This window comes from Eumetopias jubatus, unplaced genomic scaffold (genome assembly GCF_037043125.1).
Source record: "Eumetopias jubatus isolate StellerSeaLion01/CBP00866 unplaced genomic scaffold, mEumJub1_p1.0 scaffold_11, whole genome shotgun sequence".
Taxonomy (NCBI): Eukaryota; Metazoa; Chordata; class Mammalia; order Carnivora; family Otariidae; genus Eumetopias; species Eumetopias jubatus.
Genome location: NW_028274817.1, coordinates 116,552,452 through 116,573,108, shown reverse-complemented (window position 1 = coordinate 116,573,108; position 20,657 = coordinate 116,552,452).

Sequence of the window (20,657 nt, the reverse complement as noted above, 5' to 3'; positions counted from 1 at the left end):
TGAGAAACATTTTATGGAATTTTGGACACATAACAGTCTCTCCAAGGAAAACCTTTATGGAAAAAAAGAGTCATTAAAAGGACATTGGGAGGGTGGCATTGGAGGAAGGGGGAGTCAAAAGGCACGAACTGCCAATTAAAAGATAAAGAAGTTCTGGCTTTCTGCCCGTGGACGCCGCAGAGTAACCATCGTTAAAGTCTCCCCTCCCACCACCGTCATGTCTAAGTCAGAGTCTCCCCAAGAGCCTGAACAGCTGCGGAAGCTCTTCATCGGAGGTTTGAGCTTTGAAACAACCGATGAGAGTCTGAGGAGCCATTCTGAGCAATGGGGAACGCTTACGGACTGTGTGGTAATGAGAGATCCAAACACAAAGCGCTCCAGAGGCTTTGGGTTTGTCACGTATGCCACTGTGGAGGAGGTGGATGCGGCCATGAACGCAGGCCACACAAGATGGATGGAAGAGTTGTGGAACCAAAGAGGGCTGTCTCAAGAGAAGATTCTCAAAGACCTGGTGCCCACTTAACTGTGAAAAAGATTTTTGTTGGTGGCATTAAAGAAGACACTGAAGAACATCACCTAAGAGATTATTTTGAACAGTATGGGAAAATTGAAGTGATCGAGATCATGACTGACCAAGGCAGTGGCAAAAAGAGAGGTTTTGCTTTTGTAACATTTGATGACCATGACTCTGTAGACAAGATTGTCATTCAAAAATACCATACTGTGAATGGCCACGACTGTGAAGTAAGGAAAGCCCTATCTAAGCAAGAGATGGCTAGTGCTTCATCCAGCCAAAGAGGTCGAAGTGGTTCTGGAAACTTTGGTGGTGGTCGTGGAGGTGGTTTTGGTGGGAATGACAACTTTGGTCGTGGAGGGAACTTCCGTGGTCGAGGTGGCTTTGGTGGCAGTCGAGGTGGTGGTGGATATGGTGGCCGTGGGGTTGGCTATAACGGACTTGGTCATGATGGAAGCAACTTTGGAGGTGGCGGAAGCTCTAATGATTTTGGCAATTACAACAATCAATCCTCAAATTTTGGACCCATGAAAGGAGGAAATTTTGGAGGTAGAAGCTCTGGCCCCTAGGGTGGTGGAGGCCAATACTTTGCCAAACCACGAAACCAAGGTGGCTATGGTGGTTCCAGCAGCAGCAGTAGCTATGGCAGTGGCAGAAGGTTTTAATCACTGCCAGGAAACAAAGCTTAGCAGGAGAGGAGAGCCAGAGAAGTGACAGGGAAGCTACAGGTTACAACAGATTTGTGAACTCAGCCAAGCACAGTGGTGGCAGGGCCTAGCGGCTACAAAGAAGACATGTTTTAGACAATACTCATGTGTATGCGCAAAAAACTCGAGGACTGTATTTGTGACTGATTGTATAACAGGTTATTTTAGTTTCTGTTCTGTGGAAAGTGTAAAGCATTCCAACAAAGGGTTTTAATGTAGATTTTTTTTTTTTGCACCCATGCTGTTGATTGCTAAATGTAATAGTCTGATCATGACGCTGAATAAATGTGTATTAAAAAAAAAGATAAAGAAGTTCTGGGCATATAATATGTGGCATGATGACCACAGCTAACACTGCCGTAGGATATATAGGAAAGCTGTTAAGAGAGTAAATCCTAAGAGTTCTCATTACAAGGAGAAATTTTTCCCCCTTTTTTCTTTTCTTCTTTTTTAAATTTTTATTGTAGCTATATGAGAAGCTGAGGGTTACCTGAAGCTACTGTGGTAGTCATTTCACAATATATGTAAATCAAACCCTCATGCTGTATGCCTTAAACGTACACCGTGATGTATGTTCATTATTTCTCAATAGAATTGGAAAAAAAATTAAATACAATAATGTATTTTAAAAAAAGAAATTGGATGCAGTATGAAATGGCTCTCCCATAAGATCGTGGTGTCTTTTGATTGCATTGCTCTAGCAAAAGAGCTCAAGGCCTACTCACCCAGTACTTGCATCCTTGCCATAGCTGGTAAAGCTCACTGGAACTAAGAAGATGTAACTAACACTGATTTAAAATAATGATGGCTAACATAAATAATACATATTAAAAAATGTAAGTCTCGACCAAGGATTCCTAGATGTAACCACGAATCACCACGTGATTGCTGGGCCACATTCCCAGAGCTTTGGCTCTTGTCCAGAAATCTGTACTTCTAACAAGTCCTAAGTAGTGCTGATTGGCTTTTCCATAAGTCAAGGACCACACTTTGAGGTCTAGACTTGGCCTTGTTACTAACAGCAGTGTCACAAAAGTTCTACTGGAGTCCAGAGTCTTGCAGTTGGCCAAGGGGCCACAGAACATTACTCGAGAGCCCCCATTTTAAAAGGAATGAAGAAGAAAGCAAGCATGGTAGACAGAATAATGGCCCCCAAAGAGGCCCATTGTCCTAATCTCTGGAGTCTATAGATAAGTCCCATGCTATCTTACGTGACAAAAGGGACTTTGTAGATGTGATTAATTTAAGGACGTTGGCTTGGGAAGATTATCATGGATTATCTGGGTGGACCCAATGGAATCATAAGGGTTCTGATAAGGGAAAGAGAGAGAGAGAGAGAGAAAGAGAGAGAGAGAGAGAGAGAGAGAGAGGAGTCAGAGATAGAGAAGGAGATGTGATTACAGGAGCAGAGGAGAAAGAAATTAACAATGAAGAACCCGTTGAAATAATGTGATGAAAGGATACAAGTAACCTCCAGGCACTGGAAAAAGCAAAGAATACAAATTTTCCCCTAGAACCCTCCAAAAAAAAAAAAAATGCCGCCCTGTCGACACCTTATTTTAACTCACTGGGGCCCCTTTCAGACTTCTGAACCCTAAAACTGTGAGATAATAAATTTGTGTTCTTTTAAGCAACTACATTTATGGTAATTCGTTAGAACATCAATAGGAAACAAATACAGCAAGTAATAAACATGCTAGTGCTTTCTATTGTTGACAGAATAAAATTCAAATTTTTAAAAATAAAAAAAAAATAGAGACAACCTAACTCCATACTCAATTTACCCAGGCAAGAGATTCTTATCAATACTTCAGAGTGCAATGACTTATTCTTTCCTTTAAGGAAGCTGGTAAAAATGGTAAAAAAAAATGAAGTTTCTAGACATGGGTCTACAGATATGGTACCAGCCACCACTCCATTCAGTATCATCTCTTTACTTCATCTTTACTTCTGTAAAGTATCATCTCCTCATTGTCTTTACTTCATCTACTTCTGTACCAAGTCAGCTGACTTGTAGGCTGTTGACTCAAGCATCTCAATGTAAAATCAGGTCTGGTCTGATTCACCAATAGGAACTTTGTGTGTGTTGGTCTTATTACTCCCAAACTACTAAGAGAAAGGAAACCCAAATGTCTTGTGTCTAGTCAGCCAAAGAAATTGAATAAACTGTTCTCGGTTAAGTTTACAGAGACTCCGCTATCTATTTATGTGTCACACACAAAATAAACAGAAAAGATAAAGATGTATTTGTAACTACTGATACATACAGATTGTTGTGAAAACTAAGGAAAAACAAATGTATATATATATTCTATCATCGTTTGGCTCACTGTAATGTGTCTGGATACCTGGACCAGTGAAGTGCAGGTTTTCATAATTTTTGTATGGTACCCACATCCTTCATATTTACAAACATTGGTAGGTATTCCCTTCCTTTAGCAAATGCAAATTGTTTTTTAAAAAAGTATTTATCCATTGGACACACACAGAGAGAGAGAGACAGAGAGAGACAGAGAGACAGAGAGAAAGAGAGAACACAAGCAGGGGGAGTGGCAGAGGGAGAGGGAGAAGCAGGCTCCCTACTGAGCAGGGAACCCGATGCGGGACTCGATCCCAGGACCCTGAGATCATGATCTGAGCCGAAGGCAGACGCTTAACCGACGGAGCCACTCAGGCGCCCTGCAAATGCAAAATCTTACAATTCTCATTTATAAAACAGATGAATTAGGACATTGCCTTAATATTAAGGCATATGCCTCCCTCACTAATATTTTATGGTTTTGAAATAATTATATACAATCAATACGATAGTCTATTTTTCTCCCCAAAAGCTGTTATTGACCCAATGGTAATTTTTACAATTCCTGGTGTCCTAGATGAACAGAAATACAGGAGTGTTATCATTATTTTTGTGTTTGGCAAAAAGATTTATAATACATTTTAACATGCTTTCAGAATCTCCTGTGATCTTTTAGAACACAACTAAACTAATAAAATAAATATGTGGATTTTTAATATTCATAGTGAAGATACACTTTACAAACATTTGAAAGCTTTCCTGGGTCATAGAATTGTTGGAGATGGTCTGGAGGTCTTGACTTCAGGGGCCATTGCTGATCTAGAATGACAAATGTGCCCGCAGTCAAGAGCGCAGATTGGAATCTGAGTGAATTCCTTATGGAGACCAGATTTTTCTTTAGGGGCTGAGAATGTTGCTTGTAAGGCAGGAGAAAAAAATACCTAATTTTTTTATTTACTGTATATTGATTCTGTAGGTTTCTTTTTGTCAGGATATATAAGAACAAATGACTTCATTAAGTTTTCTTCACGTGGTGCATAGCCACACCAACAGTTGAGAACAGATTAGAATTATCCAAATTCTTCAGACTAAACTTTGGTGGGAATAAAGAGTGGGGTTCATTGCTTTCAATATTAAGATACTGAGGCCATGACTTTGGGCTCTTGCATTTAACGGAATGTAGTGCGGTATAATGTTTTCTACCTCATTTGACACCAGCTGCCATTGTGTCTATTCTAAGAATTAGGGTAAATCAATGTTATGTATTCATTTTATCATTACTCGTTCAAGTGTGGGTGATAGTCTATGAAAACTGATTTCATATTCCCTGAGTCTTTTTCTAATACAGCACAGTCAAGAGCTCTCATTTGGTATTATAAGAAAGAGAAAAAGAAATTTCACTAAAATTAATAGGTAAGTTGGTGATACCCTTAAATTAGGGATAATATTGATTTCACCATTACTCTAACTTGCCACTTATTTCTATTGGAATGGTAATACAAGCCAATACATAATTTGCATTAAATGAATATTTGTTGACAGAATGATTCCTATGAAAACATATTTGATAAAATTGTTCCTCACTGGAGATTTTTCTATACACATATGTTCTTTATGGATATGCATTTGGCCTGAGAGGCTCATGAAGGCAAGACTGTGTATGTGAATTTGGACTTTGAAAAATTTTATTCTGCTTCCCATTATTTGCCTTTGAATGGCTTTAGGATTATTTTCTCCTATTACATAAATGACACTTTAAAATTTTAAAGCTTCATTCCTTGCCCTTTTGTGTTGACGTTCGTGCCTCCTTTCATGAGACCTATATTTTCCTTCTATTTCCAAATTTTCTGTCTTTATTGGTAAGCCTATTACAGATCCATTCTGACACAAAGATCTTTTCATTTTCTACTGTAATGTCAGCATCAACACCTAACAGTTAATGTCCCTTGGTTGTCAGATTTTTTGAGAACCATAATTAACTAGATGCATGCATCATTGATGTTTACATGCAACAGATGGCTTAGCTGGGAGAGGTAGATAAATTTAGCTTCTGTTGGGCATGTATGAGTAATATACTGGAAGGAAAAATGTGTAGAAAAAAGTGACTTGAATTTTCCTATATTTTCAGCGTTTTGTACATTCAGCTTTGGAAAACTGTATCTTTTTATAAAATCAAAGTTCCTTGAAGGTAGAGGTCTGGTGAATGTCTTGGTGAAGAGGTCATAAACAAAGGAAGTTCCTGACTGTAGATTGTAGATTCTGGAGCAGGATGCTTGGCTAATCACGGACTCTCAAGGAAGAGGCAAGTAGCCGATCCTGAAGGACAAAAGCTATTTATTATTCACTGTAGTTAGAATAGATGCTAGGTTCTCAATACATGATTGCTGGTAGATAAATGAATGACTGACTGAATGAATGACGCTAAGGATAATTAGTGAGAGCTAGTAAAGTCACAGTTTACAAAATCATATACATTTTGTTTGAACTTCATGACAAACCCATGTGGTGGATATTATTGTCCCCATTTTCTAGCTAAGAAAGCAACGTTCAGAAAAGTACAGTGACTTATCCAAAGTTCTTAAATGGTAAATGGTGAAGGCAGAACTTAACCAACACTTCTGGCTCCAAATTCTCCAAATGGCTCCTTTGGTGGCACCCTGCTGTGTCCTGTTATCTATGGTCCATCTAAACTTGGGTGTCTAGGAGGATAACACAAGGGTTTCTGGTGGGATATTTGAGGGGTTGCACATTTTCCTGAGGGCCTAAACTAGGTGTCCCTTTATTTATGGTTTGTGAGAGTGGAGACCCAGTGATCCCTGACCTTGGAGACATACCCCGACCCCTTTGAAGGCAGCAAGCTTCCAGCACAGAAACCAGAAGCTAGCTAGTTATAGCGCGTGTGCTATCTGAGGTATAATTGACAAAAAAATTGTAAGACATTTAGATTGTACAACATGATGATTTGATATATCTATACACTGTGAAAGGATCCCCCACATCAACTCCAGACAGGTAGAGCCATATCTCTGGAAATAAAAATGATTTCAACCATCTTCCCAGACTAACTGCAAACCCCAAGAAGGCAGGAACACAGTGGGTCTGTTCCCTGACTTTTTCCTCAGTGTTTAACACAATTTCTAAAACATAGTAGTTCCTCCATATCCTAACCCTACACCTACCCCGACCTGAAACTCCTAACACTTAACCCTAACCCTAAACTGAACCCTCCGGAAAGGTCTCTGAACTTCAGGATAAGAGGGACATAACCTAACCCTAAACCTCACCCTCACCCTGGTTTTAACCCTAACCCTATAACCGTAACCCTAGATCTGAGGGGGGGGAAAAAGATCTCTCTCTCTCTCTCACTCTCTCTCTCTCTCTCACACACACACACACACACACACACACACACACACACAAAAGCAGGAATATTACTCAGCCATAAAAAAGAATGAATGTTGCCATTTGCAACAAGGCGGACAGAGCTAGAGAGTATGATGGTAAGTGAAACAAGTCAGAGAAAGACAAATACCATATGATTTCACTCATATGTGGAATTTAAGAAACAAAACAAATGAGCAAAGGGAAAAAAGAGAGAGAGAGGCAAACCAAGAAATAGACTTTGAACTTTAGAGAACAAACTGATGGTCACCAGAGGGGAGGTGGGTGGGGGATGGGTGAGACAGGTGATGGGGATGAAGGAGGGCACTTGTGATGAGCACCGGGCGATGTATGGAAGGGCTGAATCACCATATTGTACACCTGAAACTAATATTACACTGTATGGTAACTAACTGGAATTTAAATAAAAACTTAAAAAAAAAACCATAGTAGTTCCTCAATAAAAATACTTAGCCCTCACCTTTTGACTTTAAATTGTACCTGAAAACCTGACTGCAAAGCGAGAAGTCATTAAATAATAAAACATTTCCATTAATATTAATGGGCAAGATTATGCTGCATCCCATCCCAGCCCAAGACCCCCTCATTAATTTTTAACAGGTAGAAAAATATACATCTGAACAATGAAAATATGCTTTTATAAATAAGAAACAACAACCTGAAAATAAAGGGATGCTATTTGACATGAAATATAAGAAAAGCTTATTACACTTTTCAAATGCAGAAGAAAAGGGGGTGGTGGAGAAGAGGTATCAGGGAATCGTTCTTTACAACGTGTAGTTTTCTTTCAGCCTCATTTTAGCCTCTAATTTTTCAACCTTTTGGGAGATTATGATTATTTTGCACTTACACTGGCCTTTTAAATATTACAGCACAGAAAACCACTTATAGGTCAAAATAAAGGCTCATTTATGAGAGGGGTTGGAAACATGTGGAACTATTTCATGCACCTAACAGCTTGAAGTTCTGTTGCTGGCTGTATGAACTCAGAGCAAAGCAAAGCACTTGGGTTTATTCCAATAAGTCACACAGTTCAAATACATTCCGTATGATTTTCTCTGACTAGGAAATTATTGTTTCAAGTAAATCGTGGAACATGTCTTTTTCTCAAACGGTAATGTTGGTATATTAGTTCTTTAGCGTATTTATTTAGTGCTTTTTGAGGTTAAAACCAAAAAAAGAATCATTTCAAAAGTGAAATAACTTTCTAAGAACTCCTAGGAAAACAACTATGAACTGACAGTCACTATGTAAAGTTAAGTCTGTATTTGATGACTGATCAATGGATTTAATCCGGATTCTGAGCAAACTAGAATCTCTACATTGACTTGGATGGTGCCAACCTCTGTTGATGAACATGCATAGCTCTGTCAAAAACTTGCTAACTTTGCTTTTGTTGGAACAAAGCCCAAAACCAGTTGATTTGCTGCTTTTTTTTTAAATTAAATTAAATTTTATTATGTTATGTTAGTCACCATACAGTACATCTGCTGCTTAAAGAGGGGAATGAGGGCACGGTCGGGACAAGGGTTGGCTCCAAAGACCCCTGCAGCCTAGTCTTTCTCCCCTCAGGTCCCATCTGTCTACCCAGATGCCTTTCTCCTTACTTCCTTGCACCCCTGTGATTCATAGCATTTTCAGTTTTCCAAAGTCTCAGAAACGGTTTGAAAAGGCAACTTGAATTTCAAATCTTAGTTTAGAGGTATTTAAAAAAAATCCTTCTAACGTTGGTAAAAAAAACGCATTCAACTCTAATTGAAATTAGAATTTAAAGGTAGATACTCCTGTAGGACTTTTAGTCGATCTCTATTTTTACTCTATGCAATAATTGCTAGTTTAAGTATCTTTTCTCCCAGAGTACATACAACTCCTCATGGGAGAGACCTTATTCTTTTTCACTACATTATCTCCAATGCTTCGCATATATAAGGCACTCATGTCTCTTGAAAATATGAATGCGAGAGATGCCACACTGAGAGAGTGGGAGAAGGTGACTTTAAAGATCTCCCACATATTTGCTCAGAAAGTCATGTACTTATATGCTTGTTGATCTCCCAAAGAAGAATCCATGTATGTGGCCAGGGTCCTAGATTATCTGGTTGGCGTGCATGCTAAAAGTGACATTAGGTTTTTAGTTTTAAACATAGCCCCTTGTCTGAAGTATTAGGACTCTAAGATTCAGTCCGTAGCCGTGGTTATCCATATTCTATCTAATGCAGTGATTTTACAATCTCTGCGTTCGTTTCTGTATATATGTACTTTGAAACTCTCCCTGGAATTTCATGCAGATATATTAGTTTTTAGGATCCCCTACCTTTGCTTTCGGTGGTTACAGCTCATCCTGGGACTCTGGCACATTTGTCATCTGGGACTATTCTGGAACGTAGCATGTGATAAATTGACCTTTAGTTTTCAATTTTTTTGTGGCATTGAAATTGACCCAATTATATTCCTGGCTTCAACTCTTACCCATTGATTGTTTTCCATCCTGTAATACAGGAATTGGACAGTCAACCTAGTGACGTAAAAATGCTTAGGAATCTGAAATTAGCAAAATGCCAACTGCAAGATATGCATTCTTAAATTTTACTTGAATGTTTGGGAGTTGTAGAACACATTCAACATTCATGTTTGCTTTGTTTTTAATAGTAAGAAGTTGGTTCTATTACACACATGATAATGGATGATATGAACAAACAATGGAGAATCTGAATTTACGAATCTTCAAGTAACAGAAAGATATGCTGGAATCTAAATAAAATTGAAACATCCTTTGGTATTTGGAAAGGAAGGTAGAATTCCAGAGATTGTTTTCCTCATCAAATGAGAGCTAATAAGAACTGATGACTGAGACAGGTGGTAGAATTAACTAGGCCAACCATCCAATCATACAAGCTGACACAAATCACTTGAATGTACTTTTCAGGCTGCAAACATGGGCTCTGAAACCCATCAAAATAAATTTTACAGATGGTTTGACAAAATGTCATCACGTAGGATGCAAATCATTTTCTGTACTCTTTTAATACATATCTGTTTTTTGTTTTTTGTTTTTAAAGTTGCATCCTAAAGGTTTCTTGTAGCTTATAACTCTACTAACAGGAGTTATAAAAATGTATCTTATGTATTCCACGATGGTACCTGAAAAACACACATATACTCACACCCATGCTTGTTCCCTTGTTAGCAAGAATGCGTATTCATGAAATCGTATTTTCAAGTGTTTTTGACATTTCAGTGTTTTGGATGACAGGTTTTAAGGATGCTCCCTGCTGGGGTGAGGAGGGAAATGAGACAGTCTTGGCTATGCTTTAACATTGCTGATCTAATCTAGGCCACTGTCCTTCCCTGCAATTAGGGTAAGATAATGTTCCTGACTGGTCTCATATGTTACCAGGGAGAAGGTTAAGTACTGACCTTAGAAGGATCACGTATCTCACCAAATCACATAGTAGTTACAACGCAAACAGACTTGGACTGCATTAGGCACAGCCTGGTCAATGGTCCCACCCGGACATAGTTGGGCAAGCTAATTCCCTGGATAGGAGATGGAGATGGATTCCCATGGGACTATGTGAGTAGAGTTCTCAACACACATTGTCTTGGGAGAAGGGTATCCAGATACTCTCTCACAAGGACTCAAGAGACATTTAGTGACTTGTTCAGGGGTCGGAGTGGAACTGGGACTCTATCCTAGCGCCTTAACCCATGATATTTGCTTTTATGACTCTATACATACCTCACAGCACTGGTGTACTGGTAGATGCTGAAGAATTGGGTCTCCAAGGGAAAATGAAAAAGGTCTGAAATGTAGTAAATTCTCTCACAATGGCCTATATAAGGCTATCAATATGATGTCACCGTATGCAGAATAGGGGAGTGATGCACAAGTAGCACATCATTATATAGTATTTTCACCATGCAGATATATTAGACACAAATAACTTCAAGCATATAGATAATAGTAAAATAATTGGGAAGTGATGAGTTTGACTATTACCTTTGTTCTTAATAATTTCATTGCAAATTTGTATAGTTTAATTTTTAATAGCTAATGTTTGGCCACTGGGTTGCAAAATTTCTAAATATTTAATAATTGGCTCTCACAAGCCAATACATGCTGGCTTCGGCACACTATTGCCTGATATTTGCATGAAGACTAGGGATAACGAATATCAGGATTTTTTAAAGATTTCCTGTTAAGTCTACAACTTACTCACTGTTTGTTACTTCTCGTTTATTTCTGTGCTATAATAGCAATACTTGGATGACCACCACAACAACAAAAAAATGGGGGAGAATGTGAGCTTCTTTTTGAAACTCTGTGAAGGAAAAAATTTGGAAAACTGAGCCAGGCTTTGAAGCCAGGGCTGGAGAGAACTAGGCAGGAACTGGGAGCTACCCCAAAATTAGGAAAGAAGTTTAGAGCCTGAAGCAACAAGCAAGAAGGCCTTGTGGTCCTGGACTGATTCCCAGAATAATTTTTCTCATTGCCAATCACCAATGTGTTTTTCCTAGACAACTCACAGAAATATATAGTGTTTTTATTTTAGTGCTATAAATTGCTACAGGCCTATTAAAACTTTACTTCCTCTTTTCCCACTTCCCTAGATGACTCAGAATTTTTAATTTCTACCATGTAAGATCATTTGAGCTTCATTTCTGGATCACACCCAACTCTTCTCTCTAGCATACAACTCTTTCCTAATACAAATTCTGAATCCTCAGCTGCCTATAAGAACATCTCTGCCAGGGTGGCCCTAAGCCTCAGTTTGGCCACAACAACCTCTTCATCCTTTTCCCAAGCAAGCTGAGCCTGTCTGACTTTCTGGCTTGTGCTCGTGGCCCACAGTTCATCTAGTCATTCACACTTAAAACTTCTGAGTCCCTACTTGACTTTTCTCCTTTCCCTCAGTGGCCAAGTCCAGTCCATTCTATCATTGAAAGGTCTTCCTAATATGTCTCTTTCTAAGGAACTTTTTCTTTCTTTTATTTAAAAATTTTTCAGCTTTTATTGAGATATAATTGACATATAACATCATTTAAGGTTAAGGTACGCAATGTGTTGATTTGATACACTTACATATTGCGAAGTGATTACCACCATAGCATTAGCTAACACCTCTGTCACATCACATAATTTGTTTTGTGGTGAGAACATTTAAGATCTACTCTCTTAGCAACTTTCAAGTATAAAGTACAGTATTATTGACTATAATCACCATGCTGTGCATTAGATCCCCAGAACCTATTCATCTTATAACTGGTAGTTTGTACCCTTTGACCAACATCTCTCCATCCCCCCTGGCCCCTGGCCCACAGCCCCCGGTGACCACCACCATTCTCTTCTCTGTTTCTATGAATTTGGCCTTTTTAGATTTCACATATACGATGTCATACAGTATATGTCTTTCTCTCTCTGACTTATGTCACAATGCCCTCTTCCTGTGGAATTCTTCCTTTCTATGCAAAGGCCCCACACCAACCAGATTAACAAGGCTTTTGTGTCCTGTAATCGCACACAGCGATAATTTCCCCTCTTACCTCTTTACTTCTGATTCCTCTACTCCGCTCAGTTCTTTGGGTTTGTCTTCCTCAGTTGTATACCTAAAAGCTGCCATTGCCTCCTGAATCTAGCCCAGAATGACTTCTCCTGGCTCCACAGTCTTACATTCGAACTGTCTGTCCCATGACTTCAATCTCTACCCTACACTAGGCAAAGCCATTGTTTTTAAGATTTATTTATTTATTTGAGAGAGAGCAAGCGGCAGGGAGGCCGGTAGCGGCAGAGGGAGCAAATCTTTAAGCAGATTCCCTGCTGAGCGTGGAGCCCAATGCTGGGCTTGATCTCACGACCCATGAGATCATGACCTGAGCCGAAACTGGGTCGGCACTTTAACTGACTGAGCCACCCAGGTGCCCCAAAGTCATTGTTTTCTGAGTATGCCTTTCCCTTTTCCAACTCCCAACTTTTACCCATTCTACTATTTCTGCTTGGAATTACCTTTCACCCATTATATCACTTTTTTCCTGGCTTCAGCTTTCCATGCAGATTCCATCTTTCCTCTCTGCAAACCTCCATGGAATCATTTGTTTGTCTGCCTTCCGCCTTTTATAAGTTATTTGGGTAATTATTTTAAACTTCCTACCAGAGAAAGAAGACCACATCTTACATTTATTTTGCATTTTTGCAGTGCTCAGAATAGAGACATTTGCTGACTTATTAAGATGAGCAGTCAGCTGCATTTTAGAGGGTTTCTTCCAGACTAACTTTGTTAGGGCCATGAGGGAAAAAAAAAAAAATGCTTTGGAATGTCGATTGCCACGGCGGGAAAAATCAACAATATCAATAGGGTAATAATATCAATAATTATAAGTGTCTGCTCTGTTGTCAGATCCTTGTTAAGTGATATATATATCTCCTGATCCTTACTACTCACCAACGGATGCATTATATATGAGTAAACTGCTCCTCAAAGAAGCAAAGTGATGTTCGCTGGAATTTCAATTCAGGACTCCTTTTAACTGAAGCTCATATCTGTCTAGTCTCCATTTGGGAAGGATGTCACTACCAGCGCATAAATGCCTGGGAATGGGAGGGTGACCCCAGCGCTCTCTTTGTGGCCTCTGCCAATCCTCTGTCAATTTTTCTGCACAAACATTTGAAATTTGCCTACATTTTACACCACATAGCACTTGATTTCAAGGATAGTATACTTTTGACGTCCTACTATGCAAGGCCGAAAACCCATTGGGCATGCCTAAGGTTGGTTCTTCTGGCTTGAGCCTTTTCATGTCCTCTTTCTTATGTACATGGTACTGGCATCAGAGAAAGGTCTTTACACTCAGAAATGTGGTAAAAGATAAATGTTAAAGGCCAAGAGATATGTAAATATCAAATACAATAAAATCAAGTCACCCTACATGTGAAAACTTCTACTGGGGTGAAGAACATGGATAAGTATCTATAAATAAAATTCCAAAGCGTGACACCCAACGGCGTCTTTCAGGGGATGTTTTACTAAATATTAGACCACTGACTAACCAGCTTCTGGGCTAGAAGCGGACGTTGGGGCTCAAATGACAGCACTTCCTAGTGTTGACTATAGAGCAGAATGAATTTGGGCTTAGGGAGGTTTGAGATCATGTAGAAGTTGAAAGCTCTAAATTTTCTATTTATTTATGTACCTTTTACTTTATAAACAGTATGATATAGGAGAAAAGGGGCTTTGGGAGTAGGCAGGATTTGATTCCTGGCTCCACCCCCAGTCAACTAGCCTCTCTGAACCTGAGTTTCCTCAGGAATAAAATGAAGTTAACACTATCTACCTCAAGGCACTATTGCTAAAATAATGAAATATACAACCATTGTCTATGGATGTGAAGCTTAGTGGCTTAAAAAACACCATCACTATTGTTATTCACAGGTTTAGGTTTAGTTGAGTGGTTCTGTTGATCTGGACCAGGCTTGGCTGATGTTGGCTGGGCTCACTTGTGCTCTGCCAGCAGCTGGCAGGTCAGCTGGGGCAGGCTGGTCTAAGATGGCCTCACTCACGTGTCTAGTGGCTGGCTGGCTGTTGGCTGGCATGAGAGAGTTGACCCAGCCACATGCTTCTCATCACCCAGCACGCTAGCTCGAGCCTGTTTACATGGAGACTGAGTAGGGCTCCTAGAGGGCTGGCCAGAGCAAGTCACAAGGCCAGCCCAGATTCAAAGATGGGGAAGATAGATTCCACCTTTTGACGGGAGGAGCTAAAAAGTCACATCATAAAGGGATATGGATATGGGATATGGAATGAAAGTTGTGACCATTTTTGCAGTCGATCACATGACCACTTTGAGAAGTTGTCAGTATTTTTAAAAACCGAGCACATGCATTCCTTTCAACCCAGCGATAGCATTCCTAGATATATACCTAAAGGATGTATTCATATGAGCTCAAAATATATGTACTGGAATGTTCATAGCAACCCCATTCATAATAGCCTCAAACTGCAAACTACCCAAATGTCCATTAGCTTGCCTATTTAGAATAGATAAATACATTGTAGTATCTTCACAACATGGAATACTATGTGCAATGAAAATGAACAAACTACCATCACATGCAATAATATGGATGAATCTCACAAGCATAGTGCTGAAAGAAAAAAAGACAGACACAGACAAGTACATATTTTCTGGTTCCATTTACATAAACTTCAAAAACAGGCAAAATCTATCTGTTCTATTAGAAATCATAACAGTGGTTCCCTTTGGGATAAAAGGATTAAAAATGGGTCCAAGGCAGAGGGGGGACCTTAAGGGCGTTGGTCATCTTTTCTTTCTTCCCTTCCTCCCATCCTCCCTTCCTCCCTTCCTTCCTTCCTTCCTTCCTTCCTTCCTTCCTTCCTTCCTTCCTTCCTTCCTTCCTTCCTTCCTTCCTTCCCTCGCTTCCTCCGTCCCTCCCTCTCTCTCTTTCTTTCTTTCTTTCTTTCTTTCTTTCTTTCTTTCTTTCCCTCCCTCCCTCCCTCCCTCCCTCCCTCCCTCCCTCCCTCCCTCCTTTCTTTCTTTCTTTCTTTCTTTCTTTCTTTCTTTCTTTCTTTCTTTCTTTCTTTCTTTCTTTCTTTCTTTCTTTCTTTCTTTCATAAACTCTAGGCCCAACATGGGGCTTAAACTTACAACCCTGAGATCAAGAGTCATATGCTCTATTGACTGAGCCAGCCAGGCACTCTGGCCACCTTCTGTTTCTTGATCTGGCTGCTGATTAAACAGGTGTGTTCAGTTTGCAAAAATTCATTGTGCTATACTCTCATGAATTAAGCACTGTTTTGTATGCATATTTTACATCAATTAAAAAGTTTATAAAAGATGACATATTTTAAAATACCTATTCATATCAGGCTCTCAAATATTTATCTTTCCTCTTCACATTCCAAAAAGAGACTATTTGTATGGTAACAATTTCCATTGTCAAAAGTTTAGCATGGAACTATCAATCATTTATGTAAATGTAAACAAGACACCCAAAGATAATTAAAACAAGGGGCACGTTAAAATCCTTTTTTTTTAAAGATTTTATTTATTTATTTGACAGAGAGATCAAAAGAGAACACAAGTAGTCAGAGAAGCAGGCAGAGGGAGAGGGAGAAGCATGCTCCCCTCAAAGCAGGGAGCCCGATGCGGGACTCAATCCCAGGACCCTGGGATCATGACCTGAGCAGAAGGCAGCTGCTTAACCGACTGAGCCACCCAGGCGCCCTGGGGCACATTAAAATCTTATGCTTTTAAAGTACCCCTACTGTCTGAGATATGATGTTGGTATTCAAAGAGCTGAATCTGTTATAATGGCTGGTTTGTAGTCTGTCTGGACAGAGTGTCTCAGCTGTGTTCAACTTTTTTTTCCATATGTTCAGATCAGTGAACTCAGGGTTATATCCAATTTTAAGGTCAGTAGCCTTGTCTCCTTTCCTTTATCCCCCACTCAAAAACACATATTGGAATGTAAGAAACCAAGCATGACTTTATTACAGAGATAACTGTGCATTCTCTCTAATTTATAGCAGAGGAGAAAACCATTCCGAACTCTGGAGATACAGTGGGGAACTATACAGATTATATCTTTATGTTAAAAGAACTTTACATCATTCGTAGTGATAAAATACTTGCAAGATATTCACAGTTAATCAGGATAATCAGTGTATTATGACAGGAAACTGACAACTACTAAATCAAAATCAGAGCTCGGTACTAATTTGGATAGGGTTGAATTTTGCTGTGGCAAAAATTATCTCCCAAAATCAGAGGAATAAAACAATGAAGGCTTGTTTCTTGCTTTCACTGCATGCTCATTGACAGTTAGCTGGGAATTTTGCTCTGCTTTACTTTCAACCTGGGACCGATGTCAATCTGGAATGTTGAATGTCGTCAAGGTATATAGGGATAGAAAACATAACAAAGCACACACTTACTCTTAAAGGTTCCACTTGAAAGTGACGTAGGTCATTGTTACTCACATTTCACTGGCCAAAGCTAATCATGAGGCCACACCTAACTTCAGGTGGGTAGTGAAGTTTAAAACTATCATGTATTCAGAAGGAGAGAGAGTTAGAACTATTGGGGAACAATCTTAATTATTATCACATATCATGAATTTGCAGGTCTTAAGATAGTTTCTTTCATTCTTAGTCACAGAGTACACCTTGATTCCTGCCCTTACTACCGAAAATATATCTTGATAATTGCAGGAAGGAATGACTGAGAACTCGAAAGTGAATTAACATAAATCTACCCTAGTATTATTCATGAGATGTTAGAGCTGGAAGAGACCTTCCATAGCATCTAGTTCAATCCTCCTGTATTAACGCTGGAGAAACTGTAACTCAGAGGTGACCTGCTTCAAGTCAAAGAGCTATTTATGATAAAACCAGAACTCAAACTGAGTTTAATGCTTTAATTCAAAGTGTCAGCCTTGTACGTAAAGGAAAGAAACTGCATATTGCAATACTATTTCAAACATTTATGATTTTGGCCAATTTCACCCTTCGTTCATTCAGTAAATATTTATTCAGCACTTACAGGCAATGAACTAGATACTGTATGAAATAAAAGATGAAATAGCCACAGAATCTACACATAAAGAGGCAGGGTCTGAGAGAATCAACCAAGTAATGGGATAAGTATGGCAAGAGTTGCAAGGGAATAGCAAAGGTCACTTTTGCTCTCTAAAAAATTAACTCTTAATGATAGCTGGTCAAGAATTGATATGCAGCTGGGCACCTGGGTGGCTCAGTCAGTTAAGCATCTACCTTCGGCTCAGGTCATGATCCTGGGGTCCTGGGATAGAGCCCCGTGCAGGGCACCCTGCTCAGTGGGGAGCCTGCGTCTCCCTGTCCCTCTCCCTCTGACCCTCCCCACTGCTGTGCTCTCGCTCACTCTCTCTGTCTCTCTCAAATGAATAAATTAAAAAATCTTTAAAAAAACAAAAGAACTGATATGCAACAGTCAACTGATCTTTGACAAGAGTGTCAAGAATACACAATGGTGAAAGGACAGCCTTTTCAATGAATGGTGTTGGGAAAACTGGATTTCATCACACATGCAAAAGAATAAAATTGGACCCTGATGTTACACCATACACAGCAATCGACTCAAAATGGATTGAAGACTTAAACATAAGACCTGAAATGTAAAACTCCTAGGAGAAAATAGTGGGGAAAATCTTCATGACATTGGCCTTGGCAATAATTTCGTGGATATGACACCAAAAGCACGGGCAACAAAAACAAAAACAAAAACGGTGGGACTACATCAAATTAAAAAGCTTCTGCACAGCAAAGGAAACAACCAACAGAGTGAAGAGTCAACCTACAAGATGGGAGAAAATATTTGCAAATTATATATCTGATAAGGGGCTAATTCTCAAAATATAAAGAATTCCTACAACTCAATAGTAAAAAAAAAAAAAACCACAACTAATGAATCATTGAACATTATATCAAAAACTAATGATATACTATACATTGGATAATTGAATTTAAATTTAAAAAAAAGAAAAAAAAAACCCTAGTAACTCAGTTTAAAAAATGAGCTAAGAATTTGGATAGACATTTTTTTTCTAAAGAAGACATACAAATGGCCAAACAGGTACATTAAAAAATGTTCAACTTTACTAATCATCATGGAAATGCAAATCAAGATCACAATGAGATATCACCTCACACCTATTAGGATGACAATTAAAAAAAAGAGGGAGAACAAGTGTTGGCAAGGATGTAGAGAGATTGGAATTCTTGCACACTGTTGGTGGGAATGCAAAATGATGTAGCTGCTATGGAAAACAGTATGAAGTTTCCTCAAAAGATTAAAAATCCAGCAATCCCGCTTCTGGATATTCATCCAAAAGAATTGAAATCAGGATCTCAAAGCTATATTAACATTCCTATGTTCATTGCAGCACTATTCATGGTAGCCAAAATGTAGAAGCAAACTAGATGTCAATCGACCGATGAGTGGATAAAGAAAATGTGGTATATACCTATAATGAAATACTATTCAGTCTTCAAAAGAAGGAAATTCTGCAATATGCAACAACATGGATAAACACTGAGGACATTTTTCTAAATGAAATAAGCCAGTCACAGAAAAACAAATACTGCATGATTCTACTTATACAAGGTATTTATGATGGTCAAATTCATAGAATCCGATCAGTAGAATGGTGGTTTCTAGGGGCTGGGGGAGGGGGGGAAATGAGGAGTTACTAATAAATGGGTATAAAGTTTTATTTCAGTGAGATGAATAAGCTCTAGAGATCTGCTGTATAATGTTCTACCTATAGCCAACAATTATGTATTGTACACTTAAAAATTTGTTAAGGGAGAGTAAGTTTCATGTAAAGTGTTCTTACCACAATAATACAATTAAAAAAAAGAATTGACAAGCAATAAAATCTAGAAATACTAGTTGTTATTAGTTGACTCCTTTCTGTGCACCACATAGTCTTTTGAGGACTTCCATTTTCCAGACTGATTTAGGAATAAGTGGCATATATATTATATTGATCTTCTGTCATTTTTTTCAGGTCCTTTATGCCATTCTAAGACATTTTGTAAATTCGTCCAAAAGGGACTTGTGCATGCATTGCTAAATGTATTCCTAGGCATCTTTTAGTATTTTATTGTTATTGATTGAAACATTCATATGTACTCTAATTGGACATTGCTCATGTGTAGGAGGTATGTTGATTCTGGTATGGTGATCTTGTACCAGCCATCTTGCTGAATTCTCTTTCTAGTTCTAGTAATGGTTCTTTGATTATTCTGTAATTTTCAAGATGGTTATATCATCTACAAATTAGGATCAGTTATCTCTTCATTTCTCATTCTCATACGTCCTTTATTCCCTTTTCCTAGTATTATTTCATTGGGTAGGCTCCCCATTAAATATTCAGTGATAGTAAGGGGAACAGGGTAGCTAGTCTTTTCCTTGACTTTAATGGGTAAGTCTTAAGATTTTACCAATACATATGATGTAATATAGGCTTTTTAAGAAATTATTGTTTTTGTTGTTAACGAAGGTCCTTTTTCTTTCAAGTTTTCTAAGAATTTTATCTTGAATGGATGTTGAATTTTATCAAGTGTTTTCTTCTTGTTTCCACTGAGATAGCCAAATAACTTTTCTCATGTAGCTTGTTTATGTAGTAGATTAGATTACATCAGTGTATTTTTATGTTTTACCAATTTTGCATTCCGAATGTAAACAAACTCTACTAAATTTGATGTACTAATTTTAAAAACCACTATTGGATTTTATTTGCTAATATTTTATTTAGAATTCTTTTAAAAAATCTATGTGCATCTATAATTCCTTTTTCTTGTACTGCTTTTGGCTGGTTTTGATATTAAGTTCATACTAATTTTGTAAAATGAGTTTGACACTTTCATCTTCTTACAGGTATCTGAAACAGTGTGTGTGTGTGTATATATATATATATACAGTATAAAGTTGCATATATATGTAACATATATACCATGTGTATATGTGTATATATATCATATAAACAGTATAAATGTGTGTATGTATATATATATCACTTATATACCATGTGTATATAACATATACATATGACACATGGAACTATATATACATATATATGCACTGTTTGGGAAATTTTTATGGGTCGATCCATTGACCAGAACTCAAGCTCAGTGACTTTCCACACGTAATCACAAGGGATCCTGGGAAACAGTCCAGC